Genomic DNA, 19,767 nt, shown 5'->3' on the forward strand with positions numbered 1-19,767 from the left:
TACAATTAATTTTTTCAACTTATCAATGAATTTACTTGAGTTAAGAAGTAAAAGAGGTCTAAAGTTAATTTTTTTGAGCTCCTATAGCCAAACCACACTGGACATGCCCAATCTCGTCTGATCTTGGAAGCTATGCAGTGTTGGGCCTGGTTAGTACTTGGATGGGAGACCACCTGGAAATACTAGGAGCTGTAGTTAATTTTATACTGCCATAACATTCTTTTCTATTACATTTTACATTTAATTTTTTCAACTTATCAATGAATTTACTTGAGTTAAGAAGTAAAAGAGGTCTAAAGTTAATTTTTTTGAGTGCCTACAGCCAAACCACACTGGACATGCCCAATCTCGTCTGCTCTTGGAAGCTATGCAGTGTTGGGCCAGGTTAGTACTTGGATGGGAGACCACCTGGGAATACCAGGAGCTGTAGGTAATTTCATACTGCCATAACATTCTTTTCTGTTACATTTTACATTTCATTTTTAAACTTATCAATGAATTTACTTGAGTTAAGAAGTAAAAGAGGTCTAAAGTTAAAGTTTTTGAGCACCTACAGCCAAACCACACTGGACATGCCCAGTCTCATCTGATCTTGGAAGCTGTGCAGTGTTGGGCTTGGTTAGTACTTGGATGGGAGACCACCTGGGAATACCAGATGCTGTATGGAATTTTATACTGACATAACATTCTTTTCTATTACATTTTACATTTAATTTTTTCAACTTATCAATGAATTTACTTGAGTTAAGAAGTAAAAGAGGTCTAAAGTTAATGTTTTTGAGCACCTACAGCCAAACCACCCTGGACATGCCCAATCTCGTCTGATCTTGGAAGCTATTCAGTGTTGGGCCTGGTTAGTACTTGGATGGGAGACCACCTGGGAATACCAGGTGCTGTAGGTAATTTTATACTGCCATAACATTCTTTTCTATTACATTTTACAATTAAATTTTTCAACTTATCAATGAATTTACTTGAGTTAAGAAGTAATAGAGGTCTAAAGTCAATGTTTTTGAGCACCTACAGCCAAACCACACTGGACATGCCCAATATCGTCTGATCTTGGAAGCTATGCAGTGTTGGGCCTGGTTAGTACTTGGATGGGAGACCACCTGGGAATACCAGGAGCTGTAGGTAATTTTATACTGCCATAACATTCTTTTCTGTTACATTTTACATTTCATTTTTTCAACTTATCAATAGAATGTACTTGAGTTAAGAAGTAAAAGAGGTCTAAACTTAATGTTTTTGAGCACCTACAGCCAAACCACACTGGGCATGCCCAATCTCGTCTGATCTTGGAAGCTATTCAGTGTTGGGCCTGGTTAGAACTTGGATGGGAGACCACCTGGGAATACCAGGTGCTGTAGGTAATTTTATACTGCCATAACATTCTTTTCTATTACATTTTACATTTAATTTATTCAACTTATCAATGAATTTACTTGAGTAAAGAAGTAAAAGAGGTCTAAAGTTAAAATTTTTGTGCACCTACAGCCAAACCACACTGGACATGCCCAATCTCATCTGATCTTGGAAGCTATGCAGTGTTGGGCCTGGTTAGTACTTGGATAGGAGACCACCTGGGAATACCAGGTGCTGTTGGTAATTTTAAACTGCCATAACATTCTTTTCTATTACATTTTACATTTCATTTTTAAACTTATCAATGAATTTACTTGAGTTAAGAAGTAAAAGAGGACTAAAGTTAATGTTTTTGAGCACCTACAGCCAAACCACACTGGACATGCCCAATCTCGTCTGATCTTGGAAGCTATGCAGTGTTGGGCCTGGTTAGTACTTGGATGGGAGACCACCTGGGAATACCAGGTGCTGTATGTAATTTTATTCAGCCATAACATTCTTTTCTATTACATTTTACATTAAATTTTTTCAACTTATCAATGAATTTACTTGAGTTAAGAAGTAAAAGAGGTCTAAAGTTAATTTTTTTGAGTGCCTACAGCCAAACCACACTGGACATGCCCAATCTCGTCTGCTCTTGGAAGCTATGCAGTGTTGGGCCAGGTTAGTACTTGGATGGGAGACCACCTGGGAATACCAGGAGCTGTAGGTAATTTCATACTGCCATAACATTCTTTTCTGTTACATTTTACATTTCATTTTTAAACTTATCAATGAATTTACTTGAGTTAAGAAGTAAAAGAGGTCTAAAGTTAAAGTTTTTGAGCACCTACAGCCAAACCACACTGGACATGCCCAATCTCATCTGATCTTGGAAGCTGTGCAGTGTTGGGCTTGGTTAGTACTTGGATGGGAGACCACCTGGGAATACCAGATGCTGTATGGAATTTTATACTGACATAACATTCTTTTCTATTACATTTTACATTTAATTTTTTCAACTTATCAATGAATTTACTTGAGTTAAGAAGTAAAAGAGGTCTAAAGTTAATGTTTTTGAGCACCTACAGCCAAACCACCCTGGACATGCCCAATCTCGTCTGATCTTGGAAGCTATTCAGTGTTGGGCCTGGTTAGTACTTGGATGGGAGACCACCTGGGAATACCAGGTGCTGTAGGTAATTTTATACTGCCATAACATTCTTTTCTATTACATTTTACAATTAATTTTTTCAACTTATCAATGAATTTACTTGAGTTAAGAAGTAAAAGAGGTCTAAAGTTAATGTTTTTGAGCACCTACAGCCAAACCACACTGGACATGCCCAATATCGTCTGATCTTGGAAGCTATGCAGTGTTGGGCCTGGTTAGTACTTGGATGGGAGACCACCTGGGAATACCAGGAGCTGTAGGTAATTTTATACTGCCATAACATTCTTTTCTGTTACATTTTACATTTCATTTTTTCAACTTATCAATAGAATGTACTTGAGTTAAGAAGTAAAAGAGGTCTAAACTTAATGTTTTTGAGCACCTACAGCCAAACCACACTGGGCATGCCCAATCTCGTCTGATCTTGGAAGCTATTCAGTGTTGGGCCTGGTTAGAACTTGGATGGGAGACCACCTGGGAATACCAGGTGCTGTAGGTAATTTTATACTGCCATAACATTCTTTTCTATTACATTTTACATTTAATTTATTCAACTTATCAATGAATTTACTTGAGTAAAGAAGTAAAAGAGGTCTAAAGTTAAAATTTTTGTGCACCTACAGCCAAACCACACTGGACATGCCCAATCTCATCTGATCTTGGAAGCTATGCAGTGTTGGGCCTGGTTAGTACTTGGATAGGAGACCACCTGGGAATACCAGGTGCTGTTGGTAATTTTAAACTGCCATAACATTCTTTTCTATTACATTTTACATTTCATTTTTAAACTTATCAATGAATTTACTTGAGTTAAGAAGTAAAAGAGGACTAAAGTTAATGTTTTTGAGCACCTACAGCCAAACCACACTGGACATGCCCAATCTCGTCTGATCTTGGAAGCTATGCAGTGTTGGGCCTGGTTAGTACTTGGATGGGAGACCACCTGGGAATACCAGGTGCTGTATGTAATTTTATTCAGCCATAACATTCTTTTCTATTACATTTTACATTAAATTTTTTCAACTTATCAATGAATTTACTTGAGTTAAGAAGTAAAAGAGGTCTAAAGTTAATGTTTTTGAGCACCTACAGCCAAACCACACTGGGCATGCCCAATCTCATCTGATCTTGGAAGCTATGCAGTGTTGGGCCTGGTTAGTACTTGGATAGGAGACCACCTGGTAATACCATTTGCTGTAGGTAATTTTATACTGCCATAACATTCTTTTCTGTTACATTTTACATTTCATTTTTAAACTTATCAATGAATTTACTTGCGTTAAGAAGTAAAAGAGGTCTAAAGTTAAAGTTTTTGAGCACCTACAGCCAAACCACACTGGACATGCCCAATCTAATCTGATCTTGGAAACTGTGCAGTGTTGGTCTTGGTTAGTACTTGGATGGGAGACCACCTGGGAATACCAGGTGCTGTAGGTAATTTTATACTGACATAACATTCTTTTCTATTACATTTTACATTTAATTTTTTCAACTTATCAATGAATTTACTTGAGTTAAGAAGTAAAAGAGGTCTAAAGTTAATATTTTTGAGCACCTACAGCCATAACCAAACTGGACATGCCCAATTTGGTCTGATCTTGGAAGCTATGCAGTATTGGGCCTGGTTAGTACTTGGATGAGAGACCACCTGGGAATACCAGATGCTGTAGGTAATTTTATACTGCCATAACATTCTTTTCTATTACATTTTACAATTAATTTTTTCAACTTATCAATGAATTTACTTGAGTTAAGAAGTAAAAGAGGTCTAAAGTTAATATTTTTGAGCTCCTATAGCCAAACCACACTGGACATGCCCAATCTCGTCTGATCTTGGAAGCTATGCAGTGTTGGGCCTGGTTAGTACTTGGATGGGAGACCACCTGGAAATACTAGGAGCTGTAGTTAATTTTATACTGCCATAACATTCTTTTCTATTACATTTTACATTTAATTTTTTCAACTTATCAATGAATTTACTTGAGTTAAGAAGTAAAAGAGGTCTAAAGTTAATTTTTTTGAGTGCCTACAGCCAAACCACACTGGACATGCCCAATCTCGTCTGCTCTTGGAAGCTATGCAGTGTTGGGCCAGGTTAGTACTTGGATGGGAGACCACCTGGGAATACCAGGAGCTGTAGGTAATTTCATACTGCCATAACATTCTTTTCTGTTACATTTTACATTTCATTTTTAAACTTATCAATGAATTTACTTGAGTTAAGAAGTAAAAGAGGTCTAAAGTTAAAGTTTTTGAGCACCTACAGCCAAACCACACTGGACATGCCCAATCTCATCTGATCTTGGAAGCTGTGCAGTGTTGGGCTTGGTTAGTACTTGGATGGGAGACCACCTGGGAATACCAGATGCTGTATGGAATTTTATACTGACATAACATTCTTTTCTATTACATTTTACATTTAATTTTTTCAACTTATCAATGAATTTACTTGAGTTAAGAAGTAAAAGAGGTCTAAAGTTAATGTTTTTGAGCACCTACAGCCAAACCACCCTGGACATGCCCAATCTCGTCTGATCTTGGAAGCTATTCAGTGTTGGGCCTGGTTAGTACTTGGATGGGAGACCACCTGGGAATACCAGGTGCTGTAGGTAATTTTATACTGCCATAACATTCTTTTCTATTACATTTTACAATTAATTTTTTCAACTTATCAATGAATTTACTTGAGTTAAGAAGTAAAAGAGGTCTAAAGTTAATGTTTTTGAGCACCTACAGCCAAACCACACTGGACATGCCCAATATCGTCTGATCTTGGAAGCTATGCAGTGTTGGGCCTGGTTAGTACTTGGATGGGAGACCACCTGGGAATACCAGGAGCTGTAGGTAATTTTATACTGCCATAACATTCTTTTCTGTTACATTTTAAATTTCATTTTTTCAACTTATCAATAGAATGTACTTGAGTTAAGAAGTAAAAGAGGTCTAAAGTTAATGTTTTTGAGCACCTAGAGCCAAACCACTGGGCATGCCCAATCTCGTCTGATCTTGGAAGCTATTCAGTGTTGGGCCTGATTAGAACTTGGATGGGAGACCACCTGGGAATACCAGGTGCTGTAGGTAATTTTATACTGCCATAACATTCTTTACTATTACATTTTACATTTAATTTATTCAACTTATCAATGAATTTACTTGAGTAAAGAAGTAAAAGAGGTCTAAAGTTAAAGTTTTTGTGCACATACAGCCAAACCACACTGGACATGCCCAATCTCTTCTGATCTTGGAAGCTATGCAGTGTTGGGCCTGGTTAGTACTTGGATGGGAGACCACCTGGGAATACCAGGTGCTGTTGGTATTTTTAAACTGCCATAACATTCTTTTCTATTACATTTTACATTTCATTTTTAAACTTATCAATGAATTTACTTGAGTTAAGAAGTAAAAGAGGACTAAAGTTAATGTTTTTGAGCACCTACAGCCAAACCACACTGGACATGCCCAATCTCGTCTGATCTTGGAAGCTATGCAGTGTTGGGCCTGGTTAGTATTTGGATGGGAGACCACCTGGGAATACCAGGTGCTGTATGTAATTTTATTCAGCCATAACATTCTTTTCTATTACATTTTACATTAAATTTTTTCAACTTATCAATGAATTTACTTGAGTTAGGAAGTAAAAGAGGTCTAAAGTTAATGTTTTTGAGCACCTACAGCCAAACCACACTGGGCATGCCCAATCTCATCTGATCTTGGAAGCTATGCAGTGTTGGGCCTGGTTAGTACTTGGATAGGAGACCACCTGGTAATACCATTTGCTGTAGGTAATTTTATACTGCCATAACATTCTTTTCTGTTACATTTTACATTTCATTTTTAAACTTATCAATGAATTTTCTTGCGTTAAGAAGTAATAGAGGTCTAAAGTTAAAGTTTTTGAGCACCTACAGCCAAACCACACTGGACATGCCCGATCTAATCTGATCTTGGAAACTGTGCAGTGTTGGTCTTGGTTAGTACTTGGATGGGAGACCACCTGGGAATACCAGGTGCTGTAGGTAATTTTATACTGACATAACATTCTTTTCTATTACATTTTACATTTAATTTTTTCAACTTATCAATGAATTTACTTGAGTTAAGAAGTAAAAGAGGTCTAAAGTTAATGTTATTGAGCACCTACAGCCAAACCAAACTGGACATGCCCAATCTCGTCTGATCTTGGAAGCTATGCAGTATTGGGCCTGGTTAGTACTTGGATGGGAGACCACCTGGGAATACCAGGTGCTGTAGGTAATTTTATACTGCCATAACATTCTTTTCTATTACATTTTACAATTAATTTTTTCAACTTATCAATCAATTTACTTGAGTTAAGAAGTAATAGAGGTCTAAAGTTAATGTTTTTGAGTACCTACAGCCAAACCACACTGGACATGCCCAATATCATCTGATCTTGGAAGCTATGCAGTGTTGGGCCTGGTTAGTACTTGGATGGGAGACCACCTGGGAATACCAGGAGCTGTAGGTAATTTTATACTGCCATAACATTCTTTTCTGTTACATTTTGCATTTCATTTTTTCAACTTATCAATAGAATGTACTTGAGTTAAGAAGTAAAAGAGGTCTAAAGTTAATGTTTTTGAGCACCTACAGCCAAACCACACTGGGCATGCCCAATCTCGTCTGATCTTGGAAGCTATTCAGTGTTGGGCCTGGTTAGAACTTGGATGGGAGACCACCTGGGAATACCAGGTGCTGTAGGTAATTTTATACTGCCATAACATTCTTTTCTATTACATTTTACATTTAATTTATTCAACTTATCAATGAATTTACTTGAGTAAAGAAGTAAAAGAGGTCTAAAGTTAAAGTTTTTGTGCACCTACAGCCAAACCACACTGGACATGCCCAATCTCATCTGATCTTGGAAGCTATGCAGTGTTGGGCCTGGTTAGTACTTGGGTAGGAGACCACCTGGGAATACCTGGTGCTGTTGGTAATTTTAAACTGCCATAACATTCTTTTCTATTACATTTTACATTAAATTTTTTCAACTTATCAATGAATTTACTTGACTTAAGAAGTAAAAGAGGTCTAAAGTTAATGTTTTTGAGCACCTACAGCCAAACCACACTGGGCATGCCCAATCTCATCTGATCTTGGAAGCTATGCAGTGTTGGGCCTGGTTAGTACTTGGATGGGAGACCACCTGGTAATACCATTTGCTGTAGGTAATTTTATACTGCCATAACATTCTTTTCTGTTACATTTTACATTTCATTTTTAAACTTATCAATGAATTTACTTGCGTTAAGAAGTAAAAGAGGTCTAAAGTTAAAGTTTTTGAGCACCTACAGCCAAACCACACTCGACATGCCCAATCTAATCTGATCTTGGAAACTGTGCAGTGTTGGTCTTGGTTAGTACTTGGATGGGAGACCACCTGGGAATACCAGGTGCTGTAGGTAATTTTATACTGACATAACATTCTTTTCTATTACATTTTACATTTAATTTTTTCAACTTATCAATGAATTTACTTGAGTTAAGAAGTAAAAGAGGTCTAAAGTTAATATTTTTGAGCACCTACAGCCATAACCAAACTGGACATGCCCAATTTGGTCTGATCTTGGAAGCTATGCAGTATTGGGCCTGGTTAGTACTTGGATGAGAGACCACCTGGGAATACCAGGTGCTGTAGGTAATTTTATACTGCCATAACATTCTTTTCTATTACATTTTACAATTAATTTTTTCAACTTATCAATGAATTTTCTTGAGTTAAGAAGTAAAAGAGGTCTAAAGTTAATATTTTTGAGCTCCTATAGCCAAACCACACTGGACATGCCCAATCTCGTCTGATCTTGGAAGCTATGCAGTGTTGGGCCTGGTTAGTACTTGGATGGGAGACCACCTGGAAATACTAGGAGCTGTAGTTAATTTTATACTGCCATAACATTCTTTTCTATTACATTTTACATTTAATTTTTTCAACTTATCAATGAATTTACTTGAGTTAAGATGTAAAAGAGGTCTAAAGTTAATTTTTTTGAGTGCCTACAGCCAAACCACACTGGACATGCCCAATCTCGTCTGCTCTTGGAAGCTATGCAGTGTTGGGCCAGGTTAGTACTTGGATGGGAGACCACCTGGGAATACCAGGAGCTGTAGGTAATTTCATACTGCCATAACATTCTTTTCTGTTACATTTTACATTTCATTTTTAAACTTATCAATGAATTTACTTGAGTTAAGAAGTAAAAGAGGTCTAAAGTTAAAGTTTTTAAGCACCTACAGCCAAACCACACTGGACATGCCCAATCTCATCTGATCTTGGAAGCTGTGCAGTGTTGGGCTTGGTTAGTACTTGGATGGGAGACCACCTGGGAATACCAGATGCTGTATGGAATTTTATACTGACATAACATTCTTTTCTATTACATTTTACATTTAATTTTTTCAACTTATCAATGAATTTACTTGAGTTAAGAAGTAAAAGAGGTCTAAAGTTAATGTTTTTGAGCACCTACAGCCAAACCACCCTGGACATGCCCAATCTCGTCTGATCTTGGAAGCTATTCAGTGTTGGGCCTGGTTAGTACTTGGATGGGAGACCACCTGGGAATACCAGGTGCTGTAGGTAATTTTATACTGCCATAACATTCTTTTCTATTACATTTTACAATTAATTTTTTCAACTTATCAATGAATTTACTTGAGTTAAGAAGTAAAAGAGGTCTAAAGTTAATGTTTTTGAGCACCTACAGCCAAACCACACTGGGCATGCCCAATATCATCTGATCTTGGAAGCTATGCAGTGTTGGGCCTGGTTAGTACTTGGATGGGAGACCACCTGGGAATACCAGGAGCTGTAGGTAATTTTATACTGCCATAACATTCTTTTCTGTTACATTTTAAATTTCATTTTTTCAACTTATCAATAGAATGTACTTGAGTTAAGAAGTAAAAGAGGTCTAAAGTTATTGTTTTTGAGCACCTACAGCCAAACCACACTGGGCATGCCCAATCTCGTCTGATCTTGGAAGCTATTCAGTGTTGGGCCTGGTTAGAACTTGGATGGGAGACCACCTGGGAATACCAGGTGCTGTAGGTAATTTTATACTGCCATAACATTCTTTTCTATTACATTTTACATTTAATTTATTCAACTTATCAATGAATTTACTTGAGTAAAGAAGTAAAAGAGGTCTAAAGTTAAAGTTTTTGTGCACCTACAGCCAAACCACACTGGACATGCCCAATCTCTTCTGATCTTGGAAGCTATGCAGTGTTGGGCCTGGTTAGTACTTGGATGGGAGACCACCTGGGAATACCAGGTGCTGTTGGTAATTTTAAACTGCCATAACATTCTTTTCTATTACATTTTACATTTCATTTTTAAACTTATCAATGAATTTACTTGAGTTAAGAAGTAAAAGAGGACTAAAGTTAATGTTTTTGAGCACCTACAGCCAAACCACACTGGACATGCCCAATCTCGTCTGATCTTGGAAGCTATGCAGTGTTGGGCCTGGTTAGTATTTGGATGGGAGACCACCTGGGAATACCAGGTGCTGTATGTAATTTTATTCAGCCATAACATTCTTTTCTATTACATTTTACATTAAATTTTTTCAACTTATCAATGAATTTACTTGAGTTAAGAAGTAAAAGAGGTCTAAAGTTAATGTTTTTGAGCACCTACAGCCAAACCACACTGGGCATGCCCAATCTCATCTGATCTTGGAAGCTATGCAGTGTTGGGCCTGGTTAGTACTTGGATGGGAGACCACCTGGTAATACCATTTGCTGTAGGTAATTTTATACTGCCATAACATTCTTTTCTGTTACATTTTACATTTCATTTTTAAACTTATCAATGAATTTACTTGCGTTAAGAAGTAAAAGAGGTCTAAAGTTAAAGTTTTTGAGCACCTACAGCCAAACCACACTGGACATGCCCGATCTAATCTGATCTTGGAAACTGTGCAGTGTTGGTCTTGGTTAGTACTTGGATGGGAGACCACCTGGGAATACCAGGTGCTGTAGGTAATTTTATACTGACATAACATTCTTTTCTATTACATTTTACATTTAATTTTTTCAACTTATCAATGAATTTACTTGAGTTAAGAAGTAAAAGAGGTCTAAAGTTAATGTTATTGAGCACCTACAGCCAAACCAAACTGGACATGCCCAATCTCGTCTGATCTTGGAAGCTATGCAATATTGGGCCTGGTTAGTACTTGGATGGGAGACCACCTGGGAATACCAGGTGCTGTAGGTAATTTTATACTGCCATAACATTCTTTTCTATTACATTTTACAATTAATTTTTTCAACTTATCAATGAATTTACTTGAGTTAAGAAGTAATAGAGGTCTAAAGTTAATATTTTTGAGCACCTACAGCCAAACCACACTGGACATGCCCAATCTCGTCTGATCTTGGAAGCTATGCAGTGTTGGGCCTGGTTAGAACTTGGATGGGAGACCACCTGGTAATACCATTTGCTGTAGGTAATTTTATACTGCCATAACATTCTTTTCTATTACATTTTACAATTAATTTTTTCAACTTATCAATCAATTTACTTGAGTTAAGAAGTAATAGAGGTCTAAAGTTAATGTTTTTGAGCACCTACAGCCAAACCACACTGGACATGCCCAATATCGTCAGATCTTGGAAGCTATGCAGTGTTGGGCCTGGTTAGTACTTGGATGGGAGACCACCTGGGAATACCAGGAGCTGTAGGTAATTTTATACTGCCATAACATTCTTTTCTGTTACATTTTACATTTCATTTTTTCAACTTATCAATAGAATGTACTTGAGTTAAGAAGTAAAAGAGGTCTAAAGTTAATGTTTTTGAGCACCTACAGCCAAACCACACTGGGCATGCCCAATCTCGTCTGATCTTGGAAGCTATTCAGTGTTGGGCCTGGTTAGAACTTGGATGGGAGACCACCTGGGAATACCAGGTGCTGTAGGTAATTTTATACTGCCATAACATTCTTTTCTATTACATTTTACATTTAATTTATTCAACTTATCAATGAATTTACTTGAGTAAAGAAGTAAAAGAGGTCTAAAGTTAAAGTTTTTGAGCACCTACAGCCAAACCACACTGGACATGCCCAATCTCATCTGATCTTGGAAGCTATGCAGTGTTGGGCCTGGTTAGTACTTGGATGGGAGACCACCTGGGAATACCAGGTGCTGTATGTAATTTTATTCAGCCATAACATTCTTTTCTATTACATTTTACATTAAATTTTTTCAACTTATCAATGAATTTACTTGAGTTAAGAAGTAAAAGAGGTCTAAAGTTAATGTTATTGAGCACCTACAGCCAAACCACACTGGGCATGCCCAAACTCATCTGATCTTGGAAGCTATGCAGTGTTGGGCCTGGTTAGTACTTGGATGGGAGACCACCTGGTAATACCATTTGCTGTAGGTAATTTTATACTGCCATAACATTCTTTTCTGTTACATTTTACATTTCATTTTTAAACTTATCAATGAATTTACTTGCGTTAAGAAGTAAAAGAGGTCTAAAGTTAAAGTTTTTGAGCACCTACAGCCAAACCACACTGGACATGCCCAATCTAATCTGATCTTGAAAACTGTGCAGTGTTGGTCTTGGTTAGTACTTGGATGGGAGACCACCTGGGAATACCAGGTGCTGTAGGTAATTTTATACTGACATAACATTCTTTTCTATTACATTTTACATTTAATTTTTTCAACTTATCAATGAATTTACTTGAGTTAAGAAGTAAAAGAGGTCTAAAGTTAATATTTTTGAGCACCTACAGCCATAACCAAACTGGACATACCCAATTTGGTCTGATCTTGGAAGCTATGCAGTATTGGGCCTGGTTAGTACTTGGATGAGAGACCACCTGGGAATACAAGGTGCTGTAGGTAATTTTATACTGCCATAACATTCTTTTCTATTACATTTTACAATTAATTTTTTCAACTTATCAATGAATTTACTTGAGTTAAGAAGTAAAAGAGGTCTAAAGTTAATATTTTTGAGCTCCTATAGCCAAACCACACTGGACATGCCCAATCTCGTCTGATCTTGGAAGCTATGCAGTGTTGGGCCTGGTTAGTACTTGGATGGGAGACCACCTGGAAATACTAGGAGCTGTAGTTAATTTTATACTGCCATAACATTCTTTTCTATTACATTTTACATTTAATTTTTTCAACTTATCAATGAATTTACTTGAGTTAAGAAGTAAAAGAGGTCTAAAGTTAATTTTTTTGAGTGCCTACAGCCAAACCACACTGGACATGCCCAATCTCGTCTGCTCTTGGAAGCTATGCAGTGTTGGGCCAGGTTAGTACTTGGATGGGAGACCACCTGGGAATACCAGGAGCTGTAGGTAATTTCATACTGCCATAACATTCTTTTCTGTTACATTTTACATTTCATTTTTAAACTTATCAATGAATTTACTTGAGTTAAGAAGTAAAAGAGGTCTAAAGTTAAAGTTTTTGAGCACCTACAGCCAAACCACACTGGACATGCCCAATCTCATCTGATCTTGGAAGCTGTGCAGTGTTGGGCTTGGTTAGTACTTGGATGGGAGACCACCTGGGAATACCAGATGCTGTAGGGAATTTTATACTGACATAACATTCTTTTCTATTACATTTTACATTTAATTTTTTCAACTTATCAATGAATTTACTTGAGTTAAGAAGTAAAAGAGGTCTAAAGTTAATGTTTTTGAGCACCTACAGCCAAACCACCCTGGACATGCCCAATCTCGTCTGATCTTGGAAGCTATTCAGTGTTGGGCCTGGTTAGTACTTGGATGGGAGACCACCTGGGAATACCAGGTGCTGTAGGTAATTTTATACTGCCATAACATTCTTTTCTATTACATTTTACAATTAATTTTTTCAACTTATCAATCAATTTACTTGAGTTAAGAAGTAATAGAGGTCTAAAGTTAATGTTTTTGAGCACCTACAGCAAAACCACACTGGACATGCCCAATATCGTCTGATCTTGGAAGCTATGCAGTGTTGGGCCTGGTTAGTACTTGGATGGGAGACCACCTGGGAATACCAGGAGCTGTAGGTAATTTTATACTGCCATAACATTCTTTTCTGTTACATTTTACATTTCATTTTTTCAACTTATCAATAGAATGTACTTGAGTTAAGAAGTAAAAGAGGTCTAAAGTTAATGTTTTTGAGCACCTACAGCCAAACCACACTGGGCATGCCCAATCTCGTCTGATCTTGGAAGCTATTCAGTGTTGGGCCTGGTTAGAACTTGGATGGGAGACCACCTGGGAATACCAGGTGCTGTAGGTAATTTTATACTGCCATAACATTCTTTACTATTACATTTTACATTTAATTTATTCAACTTATCAATGAATTTACTTGAGTAAAGAAGTAAAAGAGGTCTAAAGTTAAAGTTTTTGTGCACCTACAGCCAAACCACACTGGACATGCCCAATCTCTTCTGATCTTGGAAGCTATTCAGTGTTGGGCCTGGTTAGTACTTGGATGGGAGACCACCTGGGAATACCAGGTGCTGTTGGTAATTTTAAACTGCCATAACATTCTTTTCTATTACATTTTACATTTCATTTTTAAACTTATCAATGAATTTACTTGAGTTAAGAAGTAAAAGAGGACTAAAGTTAATGTTTTTGAGCACCTACAGCCAAACCACACTGGACATGCCCAATCTCGTCTGATCTTGGAAGCTATGCAGTGTTGGGCCTGGTTAGTATTTGGATGGGAGACCACCTGGGAATACCAGGTGCTGTATGTAATTTTATTCAGCCATAACATTCTTTTCTATTACATTTTACATTAAATTTTTTCAACTTATCAATGAATTTACTTGAGTTAAGAAGTAAAAGAGGTCTAAAGTTAATGTTTTTGAGCACCTACAGCCAAACCACACTGGGCATGCCCAATCTCATCTGATCTTGGAAGCTATGCAGTGTTGGGCCTGGTTAGTACTTGGATGGGAGGCCACCTGGTAATACCATTTGCTGTAGGTAATTTTATACTGCCATAACATTCTTTTCTGTTACATTTTACATTTCATTTTTAAACTTATCAATGAATTTACTTGCGTTAAGAAGTAAAAGAGGTCTAAAGTTAAAGTTTTTGAGCACCTACAGCCAAACCACACTGGACATGCCCAATCTCATCTGATCTTGGAAGCTGTGCAGTGTTGGGCTTGGTTAGTACTTGGATGGGAGACCACCTGGGAATACCAGGTGCTGTAGGTAATTTTATACTGACATAACATTCTTTTCTATTACATTTTACATTTAATTTTTTCAACTTATCAATGAATTTACTTGAGTTAAGAAGTAAAAGAGGTCTAAAGTTAATGTTTTTGAGCACCTACAGCCAAACCACACTGGACATGCCCAATCTCGTCTTATCTTGGAAGCTATGCAGTATTGGGCCTGATAAGTACTTGGATGGGAGACCACCTGGGAATACCAGGTGCTGTAGGTAATTTTATACTGCCATAATATTCTTTTCTATTACATTTTACAATTAATTTTTTCAACTTATCAATGAATTTACTTGAGTTAAGAAGTAATAGAGGTCTAAAGTTAATGTTTTTGAGCACCTACAGCCCAACCACACTGGACATGCCCAATCTCGTCTGATCTTGGAAGCTATGCAGTGTTGGGCCTGGTTAGTACTTGGATGGGAGACCACATGGGAATACCAGGAGCTGTAGGTAATTTTATACTGCCATAACATTCTTTTCTGTTACATTTTACATTTCATTTTTAAACTTATCAATGAATTTACTTGCGTTAAGAAGTAAAAGAGGTCTAAAGTTAAAGTTTTTGAGCACCTACAGCCAAACCACACTGGACATGCCCAATCTCATCTGATCTTGGAAGCTGTGCAGTGTTGGGCTTGGTTAGTACTTGGATGGGAGACCACCTGGGAATACCAGGTGCTGTAGGTAATTTTATACTGACATAACATTCTTTTCTATTACATTTTACATTTAATTTTTTCAACTTATCAATGAATTTACTTGAGTTAAGAAGTAAAAGAGGTCTAAAGTTAATGTTTTTGAGCACCTACAGCCAAACCACACTGGACATGCCCAATCTCGTCTTATCTTGGAAGCTATGCAGTATTGGGCCTGATAAGTACTTGGATGGGAGACCACCTGGGAATACCAGGTGCTGTAGGTAATTTTATACTGCCATAATATTCTTTTCTATTACATTTTACAATTAATTTTTTCAACTTATCAATGAATTTACTTGAGTTAAGAAGTAATAGAGGTCTAAAGTTAATGTTTTTGAGCACCTACAGCCCAACCACACTGGACATGCCCAATCTCGTCTGATCTTGGAAGCTATGCAGTGTTGGGCCTGGTTAGTACTTGGATGGGAGACCACATGGGAATACCAGGAGCTGTAGGTAATTTTATACTGCCATAACATTCTTTTCTATTACATTTTACATTTAATTTTTTCAATTTATCAATGAATTTACTTGAGTAAAGAAGTAAAAGAGGTCTAAAGTTAATGTTTTTGAGCACCTACAGCCAAACCACACTGGGCATGCCCAATCTCGTCTGATCTTGGAAGCTATTCAGTGTTGGGCCTGGTTAGAACTTGGATGGGAGACCACCTGGGAATACCAGGTGCTGTAGGTAATTTTATACTGCCATAACATTCTTTTCTATTACATTTTACATTTAATTTATTCAACTTATCAATGAATTTACTTGAGTAAAGAAGTAAAAGAGGTCTAAAGTTAAAGTTTTTGTGCACCTACAGCCAAACCACACTGGACATGCCCAATCTCATCTGATCTTGGAAGCTATGCAGTGTTGGGCCTGGTTAGTACTTGGATAGGAGACCACCTGGGAATACCAGGTGCTGTTGGTAATTTTAAACTGCCATAACATTCTTTTCTATTACATTTTACAATTAATTTTTTCAACTTATCAATCAATTTACTTGAGTTAAGAAGTAATAGAGGTCTAAAGTTAATGTTTTTGAGCACCTACAGCCAAACCACACTGGACATGCCCAATATCGTCTGATCTTGGAAGCTATGCAGTGTTGGGCCTGGTTAGTATTTGGATGGGAGACCACCTGGGACTACCAGGAGCTGTAGGTAATTTTATACTGCCATAACATTCTTTTCTATTACATTTTACATTAAATTTTTTCAACTTATCAATGAATTTACTTGAGTTAAGAAGTAAAAGAGGTCTAAAGTTAATGTTTTTGAGCACCTACAGCCAAACCACACTGGGCATGCCCAATCTCATCTGATCTTGGAAGCTATGCAGTGTTGGGCCTGGTTAGTACTTGGATGGGAGGCCACCTGGTAATACCATTTGCTGTAGGTAATTTTATACTGCCATAACATTCTTTTCTGTTACATTTTACATTTCATTTTTAAACTTATCAATGAATTTACTTGCGTTAAGAAGTAAAAGAGGTCTAAAGTTAAAGTTTTTGAGCACCTACAGCCAAACCACACTGGACATGCCCAATCTCATCTGATCTTGGAAGCTGTGCAGTGTTGGGCTTGGTTAGTACTTGGATGGGAGACCACCTGGGAATACCAGGTGCTGTAGGTAATTTTATACTGACATAACATTCTTTTCTATTACATTTTACATTTAATTTTTTCAACTTATCAATGAATTTACTTGAGTTAAGAAGTAAAAGAGGTCTAAAGTTAATGTTTTTGAGCACCTACAGCCAAACCACACTGGACATGCCCAATCTCGTCTTATCTTGGAAGCTATGCAGTATTGGGCCTGATAAGTACTTGGATGGGAGACCACCTGGGAATACCAGGTGCTGTAGGTAATTTTATACTGCCATAATATTCTTTTCTATTACATTTTACAATTAATTTTTTCAACTTATCAATGAATTTACTTGAGTTAAGAAGTAATAGAGGTCTAAAGTTAATGTTTTTGAGCACCTACAGCCCAACCACACTGGACATGCCCAATCTCGTCTGATCTTGGAAGCTATGCAGTGTTGGGCCTGGTTAGTACTTGGATGGGAGACCACATGGGAATACCAGGAGCTGTAGGTAATTTTATACTGCCATAACATTCTTTTCTATTACATTTTACATTTAATTTTTTCAATTTATCAATGAATTTACTTGAGTAAAGAAGTAAAAGAGGTCTAAAGTTAATGTTTTTGAGCACCTACAGCCAAACCACACTGGGCATGCCCAATCTCGTCTGATCTTGGAAGCTATTCAGTGTTGGGCCTGGTTAGAACTTGGATGGGAGACCACCTGGGAATACCAGGTGCTGTAGGTAATTTTATACTGCCATAACATTCTTTTCTATTACATTTTACATTTAATTTATTCAACTTATCAATGAATTTACTTGAGTAAAGAAGTAAAAGAGGTCTAAAGTTAAAGTTTTTGTGCACCTACAGCCAAACCACACTGGACATGCCCAATCTCATCTGATCTTGGAAGCTATGCAGTGTTGGGCCTGGTTAGTACTTGGATAGGAGACCACCTGGGAATACCAGGTGCTGTTGGTAATTTTAAACTGCCATAACATTCTTTTCTATTACATTTTACAATTAATTTTTTCAACTTATCAATCAATTTACTTGAGTTAAGAAGTAATAGAGGTCTAAAGTTAATGTTTTTGAGCACCTACAGCCAAACCACACTGGACATGCCCAATATCGTCTGATCTTGGAAGCTATGCAGTGTTGGGCCTGGTTAGTACTTGGATGGGAGACCACCTGGGAATACCAGGAGCTGTAGGTAATTTTATACTGCCATAACATTCTTTTCTGTTACATTTTACATTTCATTTTTTCAACTTATCAATAGAATGTACTTGAGTTAAGAAGTAAAAGAGGTCTAAAGTTAATGTTTTTGAGCACCTACAGCCAAACCACACTGGGCATGCCCAATCTCGTCTGATCTTGGAAGCTATTCAGTGTTGGGCCTGGTTAGAACTTGGATGGGAGACCACCTGGGAATACCAGGTGCTGTAGGTAATTTTATACTGCCATAACATTCTTTTCTATTACATTTTACATTTAATTTATTCAACTTATCAATGAATTTACTTGAGTAAAGAAGTAAAAGAGGTCTAAAGTTAAAGTTTTTGTGCACCTACAGCCAAACCACACTGGACATGCCCAATCTCATCTGATCTTGGAAGCTATGCAGTGTTGGGCCTGGTTAGTACTTGGATAGGAGACCACCTGGGAATACCAGGTGCTGTTGGTAATTTTAAACTGCCATAACATTCTTTTCTATTACATTTTACATTTCATTTTTAAACTTATCAATGAATTTACTTGAGTTAAGAAGTAAAAGAGGACTAAAGTTAATGTTTTTGAGCACCTACAGCCAAACCACACTGGACATGCCCAATCTCGTCTGATCTTGGAAGCTATGCAGTGTTGGGCCTGGTTAGTACTTGGATGGGAGACCACCTGGGAATACCAGGTGCTGTATGTAATTTTATTCAGCCATAACATTCTTTTCTATTACATTTTACATTAAATTTTTTCAACTTATCAATGAATTTACTTGAGTTAAGAAGTAAAAGAGGTCTAAAGTTAATGTTTTTGAGCACCTACAGCCAAACCACACTGGGCATGCCCAATCTCATCTGATCTTGGAAGCTATGCAGTGTTGGGCCTGGTTAGTACTTGGATGGGAGACCACCTGGTAATACCATTTGCTGTAGGTAATTTTATACTGCCATAACATTCTTTTCTGTTACATTTTACATTTCATTTTTAAACTTATCAATGAATTTACTTGCGTTAAGAAGTAAAAGAGGTCTAAAGTTAAAGTTTTTGAGCACCTACAGCCAAACCACACTGGACATGCCCAATCTAATCTGATCTTGGAAACTGTGCAGTGTTGGTCTTGGTTAGTACTTGGATGGGAGACCACCTGGGAATACCAGGTGCTGTAGGTAATTTTATACTGACATAACATTCTTTTCTATTACATTTTACATTTAATTTTTTCAACTTATCAATGAATTTACTTGAGTTAAGAAGTAAAAGAGGTCTAAAGTTAATATTTTTGAGCACCTACAGCCATAACCAAACTGGACATGCCCAATTTGGTCTGATCTTGGAAGCTATGCAGTATTGGGCCTGGTTAGTACTTGGATGAGAGACCACCTGGGAATACCAGGTGCTGTAGGTAATTTTATACTGCCATAACATTCTTTTCTATTACATTTTACAATTAATTTTTTCAACTTATCAATGAATTTACTT

At 37.2% G+C, this 19,767-nt stretch overlaps 82 pseudogenes; all 82 read left to right on the plus strand.

Annotated features, from left to right (window-relative positions):
- The first annotated feature begins 79 nt into the window (after positions 1-79).
- On the plus strand, positions 80-198 carry LOC148459799 (5S ribosomal RNA; annotated as a pseudogene).
- Positions 199-314: 116 nt separating this feature from the next.
- LOC148459800 (5S ribosomal RNA) lies at positions 315-433 on the plus strand (annotated as a pseudogene).
- Positions 434-548: 115 nt separating this feature from the next.
- Positions 549-667, plus strand: LOC148459801 (5S ribosomal RNA; annotated as a pseudogene).
- Positions 668-783: 116 nt separating this feature from the next.
- On the plus strand, positions 784-902 carry LOC148459802 (5S ribosomal RNA; annotated as a pseudogene).
- Positions 903-1,018: 116 nt separating this feature from the next.
- Positions 1,019-1,137, plus strand: LOC148459803 (5S ribosomal RNA; annotated as a pseudogene).
- Positions 1,138-1,254: 117 nt separating this feature from the next.
- LOC148459804 (5S ribosomal RNA) lies at positions 1,255-1,373 on the plus strand (annotated as a pseudogene).
- Positions 1,374-1,489: 116 nt separating this feature from the next.
- On the plus strand, positions 1,490-1,608 carry LOC148459805 (5S ribosomal RNA; annotated as a pseudogene).
- A 115-nt stretch (positions 1,609-1,723) lies between these two features.
- Positions 1,724-1,842, plus strand: LOC148459806 (5S ribosomal RNA; annotated as a pseudogene).
- A 116-nt stretch (positions 1,843-1,958) lies between these two features.
- Positions 1,959-2,077, plus strand: LOC148459807 (5S ribosomal RNA; annotated as a pseudogene).
- A 115-nt stretch (positions 2,078-2,192) lies between these two features.
- Positions 2,193-2,311, plus strand: LOC148459808 (5S ribosomal RNA; annotated as a pseudogene).
- Positions 2,312-2,427: 116 nt separating this feature from the next.
- On the plus strand, positions 2,428-2,546 carry LOC148459809 (5S ribosomal RNA; annotated as a pseudogene).
- Positions 2,547-2,662: 116 nt separating this feature from the next.
- On the plus strand, positions 2,663-2,781 carry LOC148459810 (5S ribosomal RNA; annotated as a pseudogene).
- Positions 2,782-2,898: 117 nt separating this feature from the next.
- LOC148459811 (5S ribosomal RNA) lies at positions 2,899-3,017 on the plus strand (annotated as a pseudogene).
- A 116-nt stretch (positions 3,018-3,133) lies between these two features.
- On the plus strand, positions 3,134-3,252 carry LOC148459812 (5S ribosomal RNA; annotated as a pseudogene).
- Positions 3,253-3,367: 115 nt separating this feature from the next.
- Positions 3,368-3,486, plus strand: LOC148459813 (5S ribosomal RNA; annotated as a pseudogene).
- A 116-nt stretch (positions 3,487-3,602) lies between these two features.
- On the plus strand, positions 3,603-3,721 carry LOC148459814 (5S ribosomal RNA; annotated as a pseudogene).
- A 115-nt stretch (positions 3,722-3,836) lies between these two features.
- LOC148459815 (5S ribosomal RNA) lies at positions 3,837-3,955 on the plus strand (annotated as a pseudogene).
- A 352-nt stretch (positions 3,956-4,307) lies between these two features.
- On the plus strand, positions 4,308-4,426 carry LOC148459816 (5S ribosomal RNA; annotated as a pseudogene).
- A 116-nt stretch (positions 4,427-4,542) lies between these two features.
- On the plus strand, positions 4,543-4,661 carry LOC148459817 (5S ribosomal RNA; annotated as a pseudogene).
- A 115-nt stretch (positions 4,662-4,776) lies between these two features.
- On the plus strand, positions 4,777-4,895 carry LOC148459818 (5S ribosomal RNA; annotated as a pseudogene).
- Positions 4,896-5,011: 116 nt separating this feature from the next.
- LOC148459819 (5S ribosomal RNA) lies at positions 5,012-5,130 on the plus strand (annotated as a pseudogene).
- A 116-nt stretch (positions 5,131-5,246) lies between these two features.
- On the plus strand, positions 5,247-5,365 carry LOC148459820 (5S ribosomal RNA; annotated as a pseudogene).
- A 350-nt stretch (positions 5,366-5,715) lies between these two features.
- LOC148459821 (5S ribosomal RNA) lies at positions 5,716-5,834 on the plus strand (annotated as a pseudogene).
- Positions 5,835-5,949: 115 nt separating this feature from the next.
- LOC148459822 (5S ribosomal RNA) lies at positions 5,950-6,068 on the plus strand (annotated as a pseudogene).
- A 116-nt stretch (positions 6,069-6,184) lies between these two features.
- Positions 6,185-6,303, plus strand: LOC148459823 (5S ribosomal RNA; annotated as a pseudogene).
- A 115-nt stretch (positions 6,304-6,418) lies between these two features.
- Positions 6,419-6,537, plus strand: LOC148459824 (5S ribosomal RNA; annotated as a pseudogene).
- A 116-nt stretch (positions 6,538-6,653) lies between these two features.
- On the plus strand, positions 6,654-6,772 carry LOC148459825 (5S ribosomal RNA; annotated as a pseudogene).
- A 116-nt stretch (positions 6,773-6,888) lies between these two features.
- LOC148459826 (5S ribosomal RNA) lies at positions 6,889-7,007 on the plus strand (annotated as a pseudogene).
- Positions 7,008-7,124: 117 nt separating this feature from the next.
- LOC148459827 (5S ribosomal RNA) lies at positions 7,125-7,243 on the plus strand (annotated as a pseudogene).
- Positions 7,244-7,359: 116 nt separating this feature from the next.
- LOC148459828 (5S ribosomal RNA) lies at positions 7,360-7,478 on the plus strand (annotated as a pseudogene).
- Positions 7,479-7,594: 116 nt separating this feature from the next.
- On the plus strand, positions 7,595-7,713 carry LOC148459829 (5S ribosomal RNA; annotated as a pseudogene).
- Positions 7,714-7,828: 115 nt separating this feature from the next.
- On the plus strand, positions 7,829-7,947 carry LOC148459830 (5S ribosomal RNA; annotated as a pseudogene).
- Positions 7,948-8,063: 116 nt separating this feature from the next.
- Positions 8,064-8,183, plus strand: LOC148459831 (5S ribosomal RNA; annotated as a pseudogene).
- A 116-nt stretch (positions 8,184-8,299) lies between these two features.
- LOC148459832 (5S ribosomal RNA) lies at positions 8,300-8,418 on the plus strand (annotated as a pseudogene).
- A 116-nt stretch (positions 8,419-8,534) lies between these two features.
- Positions 8,535-8,653, plus strand: LOC148459833 (5S ribosomal RNA; annotated as a pseudogene).
- Positions 8,654-8,768: 115 nt separating this feature from the next.
- On the plus strand, positions 8,769-8,887 carry LOC148459834 (5S ribosomal RNA; annotated as a pseudogene).
- Positions 8,888-9,003: 116 nt separating this feature from the next.
- On the plus strand, positions 9,004-9,122 carry LOC148459835 (5S ribosomal RNA; annotated as a pseudogene).
- Positions 9,123-9,238: 116 nt separating this feature from the next.
- On the plus strand, positions 9,239-9,357 carry LOC148459836 (5S ribosomal RNA; annotated as a pseudogene).
- A 117-nt stretch (positions 9,358-9,474) lies between these two features.
- Positions 9,475-9,593, plus strand: LOC148459837 (5S ribosomal RNA; annotated as a pseudogene).
- A 116-nt stretch (positions 9,594-9,709) lies between these two features.
- Positions 9,710-9,828, plus strand: LOC148459838 (5S ribosomal RNA; annotated as a pseudogene).
- Positions 9,829-9,943: 115 nt separating this feature from the next.
- Positions 9,944-10,062, plus strand: LOC148459839 (5S ribosomal RNA; annotated as a pseudogene).
- Positions 10,063-10,178: 116 nt separating this feature from the next.
- LOC148459840 (5S ribosomal RNA) lies at positions 10,179-10,297 on the plus strand (annotated as a pseudogene).
- A 115-nt stretch (positions 10,298-10,412) lies between these two features.
- LOC148459841 (5S ribosomal RNA) lies at positions 10,413-10,531 on the plus strand (annotated as a pseudogene).
- A 116-nt stretch (positions 10,532-10,647) lies between these two features.
- Positions 10,648-10,766, plus strand: LOC148459842 (5S ribosomal RNA; annotated as a pseudogene).
- Positions 10,767-10,882: 116 nt separating this feature from the next.
- LOC148459843 (5S ribosomal RNA) lies at positions 10,883-11,001 on the plus strand (annotated as a pseudogene).
- A 116-nt stretch (positions 11,002-11,117) lies between these two features.
- LOC148459844 (5S ribosomal RNA) lies at positions 11,118-11,236 on the plus strand (annotated as a pseudogene).
- A 117-nt stretch (positions 11,237-11,353) lies between these two features.
- LOC148459845 (5S ribosomal RNA) lies at positions 11,354-11,472 on the plus strand (annotated as a pseudogene).
- A 116-nt stretch (positions 11,473-11,588) lies between these two features.
- On the plus strand, positions 11,589-11,707 carry LOC148459846 (5S ribosomal RNA; annotated as a pseudogene).
- Positions 11,708-11,823: 116 nt separating this feature from the next.
- Positions 11,824-11,942, plus strand: LOC148459847 (5S ribosomal RNA; annotated as a pseudogene).
- Positions 11,943-12,057: 115 nt separating this feature from the next.
- LOC148459848 (5S ribosomal RNA) lies at positions 12,058-12,176 on the plus strand (annotated as a pseudogene).
- A 116-nt stretch (positions 12,177-12,292) lies between these two features.
- Positions 12,293-12,412, plus strand: LOC148459849 (5S ribosomal RNA; annotated as a pseudogene).
- Positions 12,413-12,528: 116 nt separating this feature from the next.
- On the plus strand, positions 12,529-12,647 carry LOC148459850 (5S ribosomal RNA; annotated as a pseudogene).
- Positions 12,648-12,763: 116 nt separating this feature from the next.
- Positions 12,764-12,882, plus strand: LOC148459851 (5S ribosomal RNA; annotated as a pseudogene).
- A 115-nt stretch (positions 12,883-12,997) lies between these two features.
- On the plus strand, positions 12,998-13,116 carry LOC148459852 (5S ribosomal RNA; annotated as a pseudogene).
- A 116-nt stretch (positions 13,117-13,232) lies between these two features.
- On the plus strand, positions 13,233-13,351 carry LOC148459853 (5S ribosomal RNA; annotated as a pseudogene).
- A 116-nt stretch (positions 13,352-13,467) lies between these two features.
- Positions 13,468-13,586, plus strand: LOC148459854 (5S ribosomal RNA; annotated as a pseudogene).
- Positions 13,587-13,703: 117 nt separating this feature from the next.
- On the plus strand, positions 13,704-13,822 carry LOC148459855 (5S ribosomal RNA; annotated as a pseudogene).
- A 116-nt stretch (positions 13,823-13,938) lies between these two features.
- On the plus strand, positions 13,939-14,057 carry LOC148459856 (5S ribosomal RNA; annotated as a pseudogene).
- A 115-nt stretch (positions 14,058-14,172) lies between these two features.
- LOC148459857 (5S ribosomal RNA) lies at positions 14,173-14,291 on the plus strand (annotated as a pseudogene).
- A 116-nt stretch (positions 14,292-14,407) lies between these two features.
- LOC148459858 (5S ribosomal RNA) lies at positions 14,408-14,526 on the plus strand (annotated as a pseudogene).
- A 115-nt stretch (positions 14,527-14,641) lies between these two features.
- Positions 14,642-14,760, plus strand: LOC148459859 (5S ribosomal RNA; annotated as a pseudogene).
- A 116-nt stretch (positions 14,761-14,876) lies between these two features.
- Positions 14,877-14,995, plus strand: LOC148459860 (5S ribosomal RNA; annotated as a pseudogene).
- A 116-nt stretch (positions 14,996-15,111) lies between these two features.
- Positions 15,112-15,230, plus strand: LOC148459861 (5S ribosomal RNA; annotated as a pseudogene).
- Positions 15,231-15,345: 115 nt separating this feature from the next.
- On the plus strand, positions 15,346-15,464 carry LOC148459862 (5S ribosomal RNA; annotated as a pseudogene).
- Positions 15,465-15,580: 116 nt separating this feature from the next.
- LOC148459863 (5S ribosomal RNA) lies at positions 15,581-15,699 on the plus strand (annotated as a pseudogene).
- Positions 15,700-15,815: 116 nt separating this feature from the next.
- LOC148459864 (5S ribosomal RNA) lies at positions 15,816-15,934 on the plus strand (annotated as a pseudogene).
- A 116-nt stretch (positions 15,935-16,050) lies between these two features.
- Positions 16,051-16,169, plus strand: LOC148459865 (5S ribosomal RNA; annotated as a pseudogene).
- Positions 16,170-16,285: 116 nt separating this feature from the next.
- Positions 16,286-16,404, plus strand: LOC148459866 (5S ribosomal RNA; annotated as a pseudogene).
- A 116-nt stretch (positions 16,405-16,520) lies between these two features.
- Positions 16,521-16,639, plus strand: LOC148459867 (5S ribosomal RNA; annotated as a pseudogene).
- Positions 16,640-16,755: 116 nt separating this feature from the next.
- LOC148459868 (5S ribosomal RNA) lies at positions 16,756-16,874 on the plus strand (annotated as a pseudogene).
- A 115-nt stretch (positions 16,875-16,989) lies between these two features.
- Positions 16,990-17,108, plus strand: LOC148459869 (5S ribosomal RNA; annotated as a pseudogene).
- Positions 17,109-17,224: 116 nt separating this feature from the next.
- On the plus strand, positions 17,225-17,343 carry LOC148459870 (5S ribosomal RNA; annotated as a pseudogene).
- Positions 17,344-17,459: 116 nt separating this feature from the next.
- LOC148459871 (5S ribosomal RNA) lies at positions 17,460-17,578 on the plus strand (annotated as a pseudogene).
- A 116-nt stretch (positions 17,579-17,694) lies between these two features.
- On the plus strand, positions 17,695-17,813 carry LOC148459872 (5S ribosomal RNA; annotated as a pseudogene).
- A 116-nt stretch (positions 17,814-17,929) lies between these two features.
- LOC148459873 (5S ribosomal RNA) lies at positions 17,930-18,048 on the plus strand (annotated as a pseudogene).
- A 116-nt stretch (positions 18,049-18,164) lies between these two features.
- Positions 18,165-18,283, plus strand: LOC148459874 (5S ribosomal RNA; annotated as a pseudogene).
- A 117-nt stretch (positions 18,284-18,400) lies between these two features.
- On the plus strand, positions 18,401-18,519 carry LOC148459875 (5S ribosomal RNA; annotated as a pseudogene).
- Positions 18,520-18,635: 116 nt separating this feature from the next.
- Positions 18,636-18,754, plus strand: LOC148459876 (5S ribosomal RNA; annotated as a pseudogene).
- Positions 18,755-18,869: 115 nt separating this feature from the next.
- LOC148459877 (5S ribosomal RNA) lies at positions 18,870-18,988 on the plus strand (annotated as a pseudogene).
- Positions 18,989-19,104: 116 nt separating this feature from the next.
- Positions 19,105-19,223, plus strand: LOC148459878 (5S ribosomal RNA; annotated as a pseudogene).
- A 115-nt stretch (positions 19,224-19,338) lies between these two features.
- LOC148459879 (5S ribosomal RNA) lies at positions 19,339-19,457 on the plus strand (annotated as a pseudogene).
- Positions 19,458-19,573: 116 nt separating this feature from the next.
- On the plus strand, positions 19,574-19,693 carry LOC148459880 (5S ribosomal RNA; annotated as a pseudogene).
- The last annotated feature ends 74 nt before the right edge of the window (positions 19,694-19,767 follow it).

The sequence above is a fragment of the Taudactylus pleione genome, unplaced genomic scaffold (genome assembly GCF_031769625.1).
Source record: "Taudactylus pleione unplaced genomic scaffold, aTauple2 ptg000967l, whole genome shotgun sequence".
NCBI lineage: Eukaryota > Metazoa > Chordata > Amphibia > Anura > Myobatrachidae > Taudactylus > Taudactylus pleione.